This window comes from Aquarana catesbeiana, linkage group LG09 (genome assembly GCF_042186555.1).
Source record: "Aquarana catesbeiana isolate 2022-GZ linkage group LG09, ASM4218655v1, whole genome shotgun sequence".
Classification (NCBI taxonomy): Eukaryota; Metazoa; Chordata; class Amphibia; order Anura; family Ranidae; genus Aquarana; species Aquarana catesbeiana.
This window is the reverse complement of record NC_133332.1, coordinates 290,398,875-290,411,477: the sequence shown is the minus strand read 5'-3', so window position 1 is coordinate 290,411,477 and position 12,603 is coordinate 290,398,875. Positions and strand designations below refer to the sequence as shown.

At 43.6% G+C, this 12,603-nt stretch overlaps 1 protein-coding gene across 2 annotated transcripts in view; it reads right to left on the bottom strand.

Moving 5' to 3' along the window:
- COL27A1 (collagen type XXVII alpha 1 chain) overlaps positions 1-12,603 on the bottom strand; it is a 656,744-nt gene that overhangs the window by 611,956 nt on the left and 32,185 nt on the right. The gene's annotated exons all lie outside the window — the stretch shown is intronic.

Sequence of the window (12,603 nt, the reverse complement as noted above, 5' to 3'; positions counted from 1 at the left end):
TACTGTATGATCTCCCTTGCAAGTGACTGCAGTATAGCATAGTATGCTGGGAGGTACTACAGCCGGATAGGTGCTTCAGCTTAATATTGCAACAAAAGATAAGATATATGACAGATGGTGGAGCTTTTAAGGAGGGGGGAGACGTTAAGGGCAGTGGAGGGAGGGGGTTGTATGCAGAGGGAAGAGCTACTATTTGATGCCATTTGGCAGGTTATGTGTGTGTGGTGGGCATGGTTGAGTTCCTGCACCTTTTCTCTGAGAAAAAAAGCCCTGGTGCTCATCCATCTAAGACAGGGGTAGGCAACCTCGGCACTCTAGCTGTAGTGAAACCACAAGTCCCATCTGTCTCTAGGAGTCATGCCTGTGATTGTCAGGGTCTTGCAATGTCTCATGGAACTTTTAGTTTCACCAGAGCTGGAGGGCCTAAGTTGCCTATCCCTGATCTAAGACAAGAAATTAAACTTGTTTTTATTGATAAAAGCAGAGGCCTCAGTTAGCATTCAATTATGTGGCCAAATGCCCATGTCAGGGCAAAGCGTTGTCTAATTGTAATCTACAACCACACCCACATATACTCCCATGCTGACACGAGCAGACAGTCAGAGAGGGAAGGGGGGAGATGATGGAGGGGAGGACACAGGAGACAGAGCAGGGCTGCGGTTGACAGAGGCACGGACGCTGACAACGGTGTCAGGGTTTTAGCAGCCCTGATATATCGTGGTCAGCGTACAGGGAAAGGGCATAGCCAGGCAGGATCAGACAGCTATTACAGATGATAAGGGGGGTCAAATGACAAAGCATAAGCGCTGTGCTGTATAACATGCTTTAAGGGAACAGGATCCATTTGTTTAGTTTTTTTGGGTGAAAAAACACTTTAATATTTCAGTAATGGTCAAGCTGAGTCACCCACTGGCTACAAGTAGTTCTAGAGAACTCCCCTACCGAGTTTCTGCCTCTGACCACTCACACCATGATGCATTGTTTTCCCTGATGAAAAAGGATAAGTTTAGCTTTTCATGATATATTCTACAGAATGCAAATGAAAAAATGCAACACCACAAGACCTCATTATGATTATTGCAGACAGAAAACCTTAGGCACTTTGCATAGGGAGATCTCAGTGCTGGAGTCTCAGGATATAGAAGAAGCCAGACAGGAACTCAACTGACTATATACTGTATCTCCACCATTAAAGCTGAATCCAAAGACATGCTGGTAGATTAATTGGCTGTCTTAATTGACCCTGGTATATGAATGTGAGTTAGGGACCTTAGACTGTAAGCTCCTTGGGGGCAGGGACTGATGTGAATGTACTATATATATGTAAAGACTGCATACATTGAATTAAATACATAAACTCCAGGAATTCAGTGACTATGTACATTGTCCTGGATTACCAGAGGTTAAGTCCAATGAGGTGCATGCCACCACATGGACCTCTCTCTTTAAATATACATATTTTATTTTTACTGAGCGCAGTGAACATAGTTTTTGCTATAATTCCGGCGCTGGACCTTCGGGTCTCAGCTACTGCAGCTGCAATGTCATATGAAGCTGCTGTGCTCATCCCTCCCCTCCCCAATCACGAAGCGCTTTGTATTATGTGCCTTTATTCACAAAATACAAAGGCTTCTGTGAATGAACAGTGGAGGAGAGGGATTGACATAGGTCTGCTGTATGAGAAAACAGCGTCTCTCCTGCCAGAGCTCTGGTAGTGTAGCAATCGGCTGTACTCCCTGCTGCACACAATGTTTTTTATCTTCATGTATAGAATGCATGAAGATCAAAAAACCTTTCGACTTTACAACCACTTTAAAGCTAAACTCTGGGATAAGCAAATATTGTCTAAATACAAGAGTCATGTGTTTTCTTCCTTGAATCTTGGTGTGCTTTGTGTATTTCTTCCAGATCTGTGCAGTAATCCAGTGTGAAACTTTACCTCTGTGTAGGAGCTTCCTGTAATAAAGAACGCTCACTGCTGCTCTCCCTTCTTGTGTAGGGTGACTGGTCTTGTGCCCGCCCCCTCCTGTCGTGGGTGGACCAAGTTGGTCCCCTCCCACACCTCTGCACTATGCACAAGCTATGTGCAGCACAGTGATGATGTCACTGCTAATTTTACAAGGTGATGCCTGGGTTTCTAAGTGGACTTATCTTCTTTGAGGTCATGCTATTGGGGAGTGTACAGTTTTTTAAATTAATTTTTTGTGCCTGGAGTCTAACTTGTGCCAGGAGTGGCACAATGACACCATCTCCATAGCTGAAAGCTGCATTCAGTCCATGTTTTAGTATAATATGGCCATATTGGCACAGGTTACATGACAGTGACACACAATGACTGACAGTAAGATAGTAGCTCTGGCAGTAACACAAATTGATAGCTTGCCCGATATTAAAAAGGAAGCCTGTTCTGGTCGTCAATGCTGACTCCTGTTCTGAAAATAGTCATTTCCTGACTGTTGTGTCAATTCAGTTCCTAACCCGGAACAAGTATGCAGATTAGGAGCTCTGAATCCACTCTATTCTCATCTGCACAACGGTTTAGGTTAGTGTCTCGGTACAGATACAAAGCCAGGGAACATTTTCAGATGGAGGTCAGCAATGGCAGCCTCTGCATTTCTCTCATTACAGGTTTTCTTTTGAAGTATAGTTAAATCACTGCTTTCAGTATAGGAGGGAATAGTAAACCTGTAAATTTTTTCCATCTTTTTTCTCCTTTTGGTGCCTCTTTGGGGAAACTTACCTTCACTTTTCCTTCAAGCACAACGAGAAGTGAAAGTCACTTCAAATTGCCTCTTAGAGAATTGCCACCAGGTGTCCCCACTGAAAGACTTACTTATAGTGACAACTGTAAACATTTTGATTTACTGCCATTTTCTATGCTGGTAATTCTGGTCACTGGGACAAATAGGGTAAATCTAAATTGTTGGGATAACAATAAAAACCATGACAGAGGATCTCACACTTCCATACTTGATCACAAAAAAAGTTTTGGCTTTAGATTCACTTTAATGTTGAGAAGAGATGACTTCTGGGTAAGTGCCATCTTTTACAGGCCAGGCATGGAAAAATGGCATTTACCCAGGAGGCCTTTACCATGTTGGCTGAATAGTCCTGAATGGTATCCAGAAGTAACGGAGACAGGGGCGACCTGTCAGGCGATTTAGCCCCAAGTCGCGCTTCCTGCATTGCAATGGAACCATTTTAATAGGAGTGACTCAAGTCAATTCGACTTAGGAAAAGGTTCCTGTACTACTTTGGCGCGACTTCGGAGCGGCTTGCATTGACTTCTATACAGAAGTCATTTTGGAAACCGCGTTGAAGTCGAGCTGTACAGGGCAGCTTCAGAGTCAGACTTTGAAGCCGCCCGTGTGAACCGGCACTAAATAAATAAATACAAATATATCTCTATCCAGATAGATAGATAGATAGATAGATAGATAGATAGACAGATAGACAGATAGACAGACAGACAGACAGACAGACAGACAGACAGACAGACAGACAGACAGACAGACAGACAGACAGACAGACAGACAGACAGACAGACAGACAGACATTACTGGGGAGGTGCGGGTTGGAAGGAGGAAAGAAAACCGGGATCAGGAACAAGGGGGAACAGGTAAAAGGCAGCAGGGTACAGGGCAGAAGTTAGATCGGGATCTAGGCAAACAGAATCTGGCAGCAGTAAAACAAAGGAACGAGAGGTACTTGGTAGAAGAGGACCTAAATAACCATCCCAGCAGCCAGCATCAGGTGGAAACTGATTACTGGGTTCTGCTGGCTGCTAAAAGACACCCACTGGGGAACACTTGAATTACAACCCTCCACCCAAGAAACCACAGTGCCACCAGAAGATGATCTAGGACCTGGCAGCTTCCCTCCATAAGAGCAATGCCATGTCAAGCTGACCAAGATTTTTCATAGATGCCAATGTTATCAATGTTAAATGTTGCTGGAGTCGTGCCATGTCAAGCTGACTAAGATTTTCCATAGACGCCAATATCAAATGTTAAGGGAGCAGCGCCATATCAAGCTGCCGAAGATCTCCCAGGAGCCAATGTAAAGCCAATAATGACGTACAGCTCCACGGCCCCTGAAGGAGGAAGTGAAATTAGATATAGGCATAAATCAGGTAAGTGAAAAGAAAAAATAAAAATAAATTGGCAATTTATTTTAAGGATGCACATTAGTGCTGCATGGTGAGGAATGACAAATGTGGGTTGAACTCTGCTTTAAGATAAAAAGCCTTCTGTGTGCTGCAGCCCCCCTCATACTTACCAGAGCCCCCCCTCTGTCCAGCGATGTCCAGGAGTGTGTCAGCCATCTGAGATTCTTCCTCATGATTGGCTTAGACAGCAGTGGCGCCATTGGCTCCCGCTGCTGTCAAAGTCAGTCAATCAGGAGAGAGAGGGGGCGGGGCCAGGACGCAGCTCCGTGTCTGAATGGACACAGGGAGCTGTGACTTGGCTCGGGTGCCCCCATAGCAAGCTGCTTTCTGTGAGGGCACTCAACAGGGAGGGAGAGGCCAGGAGCAGGGAAGAGGGACCTGAGAAGAGGAGGATGCGGGCTGCTCTGTGCAAATCCACTGGACAGAGCAGGTAAGTAGAACATGTTTGTTATTTTTTATAAAAAACAGTTTATTTATTTTGATACTCGTTATGCAGATAAGCACTGGGTAATGTTGGTTTCTGCAGAGTAGACCTAATTTGCTTTGGCCAATAAATGTTACATTGATTTTGGCATGTGAAGCCTGGATGTACAGGGGTTGTGAGGTCCTGGCACCAAAAGTCACGCCAGTCCCATGGAGTTCATGAACAGTGGCACTGAGTCATTGTCAGCCATCAGAAAGGTCATGCAGACTGAACGATCCATTCTAATCACCCAGCTGCTTAGAACTACATCACCCTGCTTACAAAGGGCACCCTGGAAAAATGATGACAAAATACACCCACCCTCCTCGCATCTCCAGAACACTGCCCATTGTTACCATGTCAAAATAGAACGCCGTCTTTTAATCCATTCATTTCAGGAGGGAAAAAAAAGGGGTGGAGGGCTCTGTTTAAGATGCTTGTAAAAATTCTTGATGGAAATTCTGATGGAAATTAATTTGCGACATGAAAAATCCCAGAAGATGGTTTCTGTTAGTGTACTCATTGTACTCTGAAGAAGATCCTTCACATCACACTCATACAGTACACGTTTACAGATGTTTGAAGAGAACCTGTTACAGGGAAGCTATTAAAGCTGAACTGCAGGCAGAGAGCTAAATTCACAGCTAAGTTTACCATTATAAAATTTATATCTCTAGCCATCCAGTCCTTACTTTTAGCAGCTATGCAGTCTGGTTACCTGACTTTTCTCTACTGCCATAAAGTAATACAATAAGTCACCTCCCCTTTCACAGCCTATGACTGGACAGTGAAGGAGCAGCAGTTCACCTCTCGGCTCTGTCCTTCTATCATGTATGCTGTCAGCAAATTTGCAAGAAGCTCACCTGATCCTAGCCCTGCCCCTCCCTCCCAGTCTGAGCTCTGCAGTACAGGGGAGTATAAGAAACTGATAGCAAATCAAATTCAGGTACTTATGACAACTGCATGTAAAAATAAATGTATTCATGTATTACATAATAATACACAACTGCAGTATTTGGTGTTTTTATATCTTCCTGGAGTTTAGCTTTCATTTGTTTTGGAAGAGGAGTGATGCATGTCAGCAAACCTATAGTCATGAAACAGAACACAGGTGTACACACCGCTTCCGGCAAAAGGTGAACGAGCGCGGTTCTTTTTGTGTGAAACGCGTCAACTGATCATCATTGCAATTTTGTCTGGCCCATGACAAAGACATTTCTACAGCATCTTATGGATTCAAATGTGCAATCAATCTTTTCTTCTCTTCTTGATAAACTTATAATCATACTTCAAAGTTATTGCAAATGACAAAGGGGTCACTCCTTGGGTCTGGAGGAAACATTTTAACCTTCACATACAGAAAGGCTTCTTTACAGTAAGAGCTGTGAAAGTGTGGAACAGATTCCCTCAGGAACGAGTTCTAAGTAGCTCAGCTGAAAGAAACCAGCGGTAAAAGGTTTCTAAATGCACAGGGTATAAATGGATATAATATTTAGAAGAAATCACACCATAGATTGTTGGTTGAGGGAATAGCTGATAGCCTTAGGGGATCAGGGAGGATTTTTTCTTTTGTCGAAGCAAATTGGACCTTGCTTTATAAGGGTTTTTGCCCTTCTCTGAATCAGTTGTATGTTTAGAGTTCTGTATATGCCATTTTTCAAATGAATAATCCACTTATTATATCGGTTGAACTTTGTGCTTTTTTTCCCCCAAATGGAATAGCAACCAATCAGATTTCATCTTCCATTTACTGGGGAAAAAACAGGTAATCTGATGGGCTGTAACTAACAACTGCCCCACCTATAACTAGCCTTCACAGCAAGGAGCACATGGAAGGGCAATGCATGAAAAACAAAACCAAAGAAAATTCCCAGCTCAACTCACCAACCAGTCTGCAACAAACTAAATTAACCTAACAGTTTGAGTTTGAGAAACAGAGATTTAGTTAGCACACATTTGCAAACATGTGTAAGCTGCAGAGCCGCTCCAAGCAGTTGCGTCGCTAGCGGGGTGCGGACCACGCCTGCTTGATACCCGTCACAGGGGTGACGACCTTTGCCAGGACACAGGGCAACGCCACTGCACCGATGCGCATCTCTCACAGGCTATCTAAGCTGTCCCCGCTGTCTCACACAGCCGAGTGGAGCAAAGCCACCTCCCCCTCCTCTCTGTTTACATCTACAAAAGGAGGAGAGACACTGCTGTGCATGTCCCGTGATATGAGGTCCCCGATATGAGGTATATACATTATGCTCTATATGGGTCTGCAGTGATGAGGTACTGATAAGAGGGGTTTATACTGAGGAAGAGAGGTCTATACTGATGAGAGGGGTCTATAGTTGGTGGTGGTGGGGGGGGGGGGGGGGGGGTAACACCATGTTTTTCTGCACCGGATTACACAAACTCTTGTGACGCCACTGGTTTCAAGGCAACCCATTATTATCTGCAGTCCTAACGTTTGTAAAATTGATGACAGCCTCCATAGTAAAAATACATGCATTCTAGTGGATAGAGGGCAGGTGAGCCTGGAGGTAGCCCACCCCTCTTTAAAGGCACAGGGGCAAACTGAACACCCTGATTGGCTAAGGGTAATGGCAAATAAGCCGTCTGCACTGTATGCGATCTCAGAAATCAGCAGGAATGTAGTGAGTGGAGCGCAGAGGATACACAGCAGAAGATGGTGACACAGAGCATGTTCTCATCACTCACAGCCGCACGTTCTTGGCACCGCACCAAGTGCCAAAATACTGAAACGCACACTTTGGCAGAACTTAACAAGAGAGTGGAAAAACTTAATCCAGCTAGGAGATGCCCGTTCAGTGACTAATGAAAGGTATTAATTGTCTGAGGTTAACAAATTGCTTTTTCCAACAGTCTGTAAAGTTGTAGAAAAATGACTGCATCCACAAACACCAGACTAGAATACATTGTGCAATACAGCCAGCTGACCAAGGTCCAGGATTATTACTGCCCTGGTTATAAACACAATATTACCTGTAAGGCATTACCTGCTTGCATTAGTTTATTTTTGCTTGCACTACTTTTTGCGTGGTTCAGTACATTGGGCAGCCCATTCAACCAAACCAGAACGTGAGGAATAGCACAGGAACGTGCACGTTCCAGTGTAAACTGGCCCTGAAACACAGTAAAGCCTTGATACACCCAAAACTGACACTTAATAATGAAAGGCAGTTTGGTATAGAGTGGAGACGGAACAGAACACTGCTGTAGGGGAGATTCACCCTCTCTATTTGCCCTGATGACTGCTATCACCGAAAGGGAAAGTAAAGCCAACATTTTGGGTTGTCCCTGGAACAGGAACAGAGATCTGCCAATGGAGACACTAGTTTTGGTGACCCTGATGACAACCTGGGATTCTTTCGCTTTGTTTTGGCTATTGGACAGGAGTGAAGGGAAAGCTCTCCAAAAAAAAAAAAAAAAAGACGGGGGTTACAACCTTTCTTTACACTATCAAAATGGAAAGTTCTACTTTAAAAAGGCAAGTTCACCTTTCGGCGAAAAGGTGTACTAAAAAAACCTGACCAACCTCTCCAGACCATGCTGCACATAGCAGCCAAAATACCAGTGCTGCCAGTGTAGTAGACTGTACCCTGCAATACACAGCCCCGGAGAGAGTATCCATCAGAGTGCTGACAATGTCAAGTGCCCATTGGTCAGCGCAGTCATGTGGATGTACTGACCAATAAATGCATGCCATTGCAAGCACTATAGTGGATCCTGACATCTGGGCTGTGTATGATGGTGAATGGACCACTACAGCGGCAGCAAGGGGCATCATGGCTGCTATGTGCAGTGGTGTCCAGAGCGGAGGCCAGGATTCTGGGGTTAGTTAAGCCTTTCATTTTTCATGAAGAGGTGAGCTTACCCTTCAACTCTTCAGCAGATGCAGCAATACTATAGCATACACTGGCTAATTACTGTATGTCCCTTCAGGAGAAGCAGAAATCAAGTTATCTATATTTAAAGCCCGGCTAAAACCTATAAAGGCAATTATTAAAATGTAATCAGGACACAAATAGCAAAAGATCAAGCTCTTAGCTTTGTTGAAGCTGCTTGACCAGTACTTTACATAAATACCTAAAGGTGAACTCTGGCTAAAACATTATTAGACTTGTTTATATTGGGTAAGGGTTTTTATTGCTGTTTCTATTCCCTTTGGGGAGAATTTCCATCTCTTTCGGTCCTGGATCCGATTACCAAGAAGGGAAAGGAAATAATGGAGATACACGCAAAAATTAAAACTTGACTGGGGATCAAAATAAAATCTGCCCAATGGGGTAACCGACCACAGTAAAAACCTAGTGAAGATTCCATGCCCGCACCACAATAGCCAAAGCTAAGCACTGCACTCTTCATAACACATATGCAAAGCATTAAAAATATATATTTATTATAGGTATGTATAGAGCGCCAACAATTTTATGAAGCATTACAAACTATACATTCACATTAGTTCCTGTGCTTAAGGAGCTTACATTCTATCTAAGGTCCCTATCTCACATACATACACGCACATACATACTAAAGCACATTTTGGACAGGAGCCAATTAACCCACCAGCATGTCCTTGAACTGTGGGAGCAAACCGGACTAATCGGGGGAAACTCACACAAGAACAAGGAGAACATGCAAACTCCATGCAGATAGTGGTCTTACTTGGACTCAAATGGAGGACCCCAGTGTTTCAAAACAGAAATGATAACCACTAAGCCCACAATGACCAATTGAAAACCTCTATATGAAAAAGTATAGCCCGCTAAACTGTCCATGTACAGCCCGAAAAATGAAAGTTTATACCAGGTGCTAAATGAAACATATTTCTTACCTGCATCCATTAAGGAGCTTTGGTTTTAAATAAAATAAGCAAATTCAGGCAACAAGTGAAAGCGATCAATAGGCTACTGATACTATGTACTAAGTGAGCACCAAAGATTATATTCCCCAATGACCAAAACATACTGTATATAAATTCACTTTGTGTACACCAAATGCCCTTACAAACCCAGATCTTGCAGTGTATATGTAGAAGTGGCACGATTACTGTGCTGTATGTAACCTGGACAGACTTCAGAGCTGGGGAAGGGACCCAGCAGGTCCACCTACTACAGGAGAGGGTGGAGAGAAGACCAGTCACCCTACACAAGGAAATAGAGCAGCAGTGACTGGTCTGGATTACAGGAAGTTCCTATACAAAGATGGATTACTGTACAAATCTGAAACACATAAAGCACACCAAGAAAAGAAAAATACATATGCCAATATTGGTTATTCCCCAAGTTCGACTAACTTTCATCTAAATTCTCTATAATCTCCTGCACCCAGCCTTGACATACCATCTAACAGACTCAGCTGAAAGGTGCTAGGAGTGCACATTTTGAAGTGTATGTAATTTCCACTTTCTCTGCTTGCTAAATAGCAAATCGGTCTGTGTAATTTTTATCCAGGCATTGCTTTGGTCAAATAGACAAACCAAAATTTGGGAAAAAAAAAAGCGCTGTACCACAGGAAAATTATTAAGATGCCATTCCTTTCATTGGAGCTCTAATTTTTAGCAAATATCTCCTAAACCGTGGAGGTTTAGGAGATATTTCAAGCACCTACAGGTAAGCTTTATGCTCTGTACACACGACCGGTTTTGCCATCGGAATAAACTCTGAAGGTTTTTCCAACAGAATTCCCCTCAAGCTCTCTTGCATACATACGGTCACATCAAATTCCAACCGTCCAGAATGCGGTGACGTACAACATGTAGGACGGGGGCTAGAAAACGGAAGTTCAATAGCCAATAGCTTCCGTCTCGTACTTGCTTCAGAGCATGCGTCGTTTTTGGTGCGTCGGAACAGCATACAGACAAGCGTTTTTTCCGATAGTAATTTGTTCCGTCTGAAAAATATAGAACATGTTCTCTATCCAAGTCCGTCTGAATTTGACAGAAAAAGTCAGATGGGGCATACACACAGTCGGAATATACGATGAAAAGCTCCCATCGGACTCTGTCAGAAATCCCACTTGCGTGTACGCGCCATTTAATATAGGCTTACCTGTTACAAACGGAGAGCACCATGTATCCTCTATTTATTGTTGCATGAATGTGGAGCCATTTCCTATCAGGAATACCGAGTAATAACGCTGGTGTGGAGGAAGGAGAAAAGCAGTGGGGCAGTATATATGAGAGATCTTTCTTGCGATCCCCCTGGGAGGCTACTGATTGGAAAGCGGATACAGAGTAGCTGGTCGGATGTGGAAGAGATGAGACCACAGCTGAAAGAAAGAAAGGAATTGTTTTGAGTCTGACTCACGTATGATGTGAGTAGGTATAACGGCTGGTGAAGGTGTGCACATAATCTGCTGAGGACACGATTTGCACAGTGGTGGATGAATTGAGAAGTCACAATAATTCAACGCAGAAAAGTTTCAGCATATGAACTTTAATAGTACACATTATTATATAGATTGATTTATTTGAATATAAATTGATATCACTGGATATTTCACATGATAGATTAATAGCGCTGCACTTATATTTTTCATTTTATTTTAGAAGCCAAGAAACATCTTCAAAATTACGGAACAAGTTCAGTTGAATGTGACTACCTACTATTAGATGCATCATTAATCACCTTCAAGCTTCCAAGGCAGGTTAGAAACTGATTGGTTGCTGTGGGAACTACAGCAGTCAGCAGGGATGCTCCAGCTTCACAAACAGGTATGTTACAGGATCATCAGATTGTCATTAAAAGACACTAATGCCCCGTACACACGGTCAGATTTTCCGATGGAAAATGTCCGATCGGAGCGTGTTGTCGGAAATTCCGACCGTGTGTGGGCTCCATCGGACATTTTCCATCGGATTTTCCGACAAACAAAGTTGGAGAGCAGGAGATAAAATTTTCCAACAACAAAATCCGTTGTCGGAAATTCCGATCGTGTGTACACAAATCCGATGGACAAAGTGCCACGCATGCTCAGAATAAATAAAGAGATGAAAGCTATTGGCCACTGCCCCGTTTATAGTCCCGACGTACGTGTTTTACGTCACCGCGTTCAGAACGATCGGATTTTCCGACAACTTTATGTGACCGTGTGTATGCAAGACAAGTTTGAGCCAACAGCCGTCGGAAAAAATCCTAGGATTTTGTTGTCGGAATGTCCGAACAAAGTCCGACCGTGTGTACGCCCTATAATTGGAATTGTATACTAAAGCAATGCCTGGATAAAAGCCTGAACTACTAAGCGGGAATCATGTATGCACCTGTATAGATTTTAAGGTTATATTTTACGTTTTGACTGGTGTGTACCTATAAACCATTGGTTGCCATAAAGAAATACAACCTGGGCACACAATGAAAGGAAGTCAGTCACGCGAGTAGGAAGGAAGTTACAAACATTATCAACAAGAAAGGTCAGACACACAAGCAGAGTGGCTTAATCACAATGACTGAGTCAGATTTTATATGATACATGTCTGGTTAAATGACCAAACACATGCTCAGCCAGTGGAGCGGCACTGCACCTCTTAATGGTCCCCCGTGTACTAGTCGCATGTTCTTAGCAACAGCCGACAGGCACCCTGAGCTTGGCCTCAGTTCGTTAATTCTGCGGTAGTGCCCGCTGCCAAGAACCAGTGCAAAGTGCTCCGTGATTTACATTGTGTCCAAGTGTTGCTTTCACATTGAGCTGAAGCATAAACAGTTCCTTTTTAGTCCTTTTCATCTTGAAGAATGATACAGGAGGTTTTCCTAGTAAGTTCAGTGAAGGAAGACAAGCCTGGGGGTCCAAACTAGAACACAGCCACAATTTAGGCGCACAGGAGAAGCACGTGGCCACTTACACACCAGGCCCAGGCAATTACGCCTGGCGGGGCCAATTGTGTGTGGCATCCTCCTCTTCCAGGGAAGCCTGTGGAAAACTGACATCAGTCTGAATTAGTGTAACTAACCAAACGTAGCAC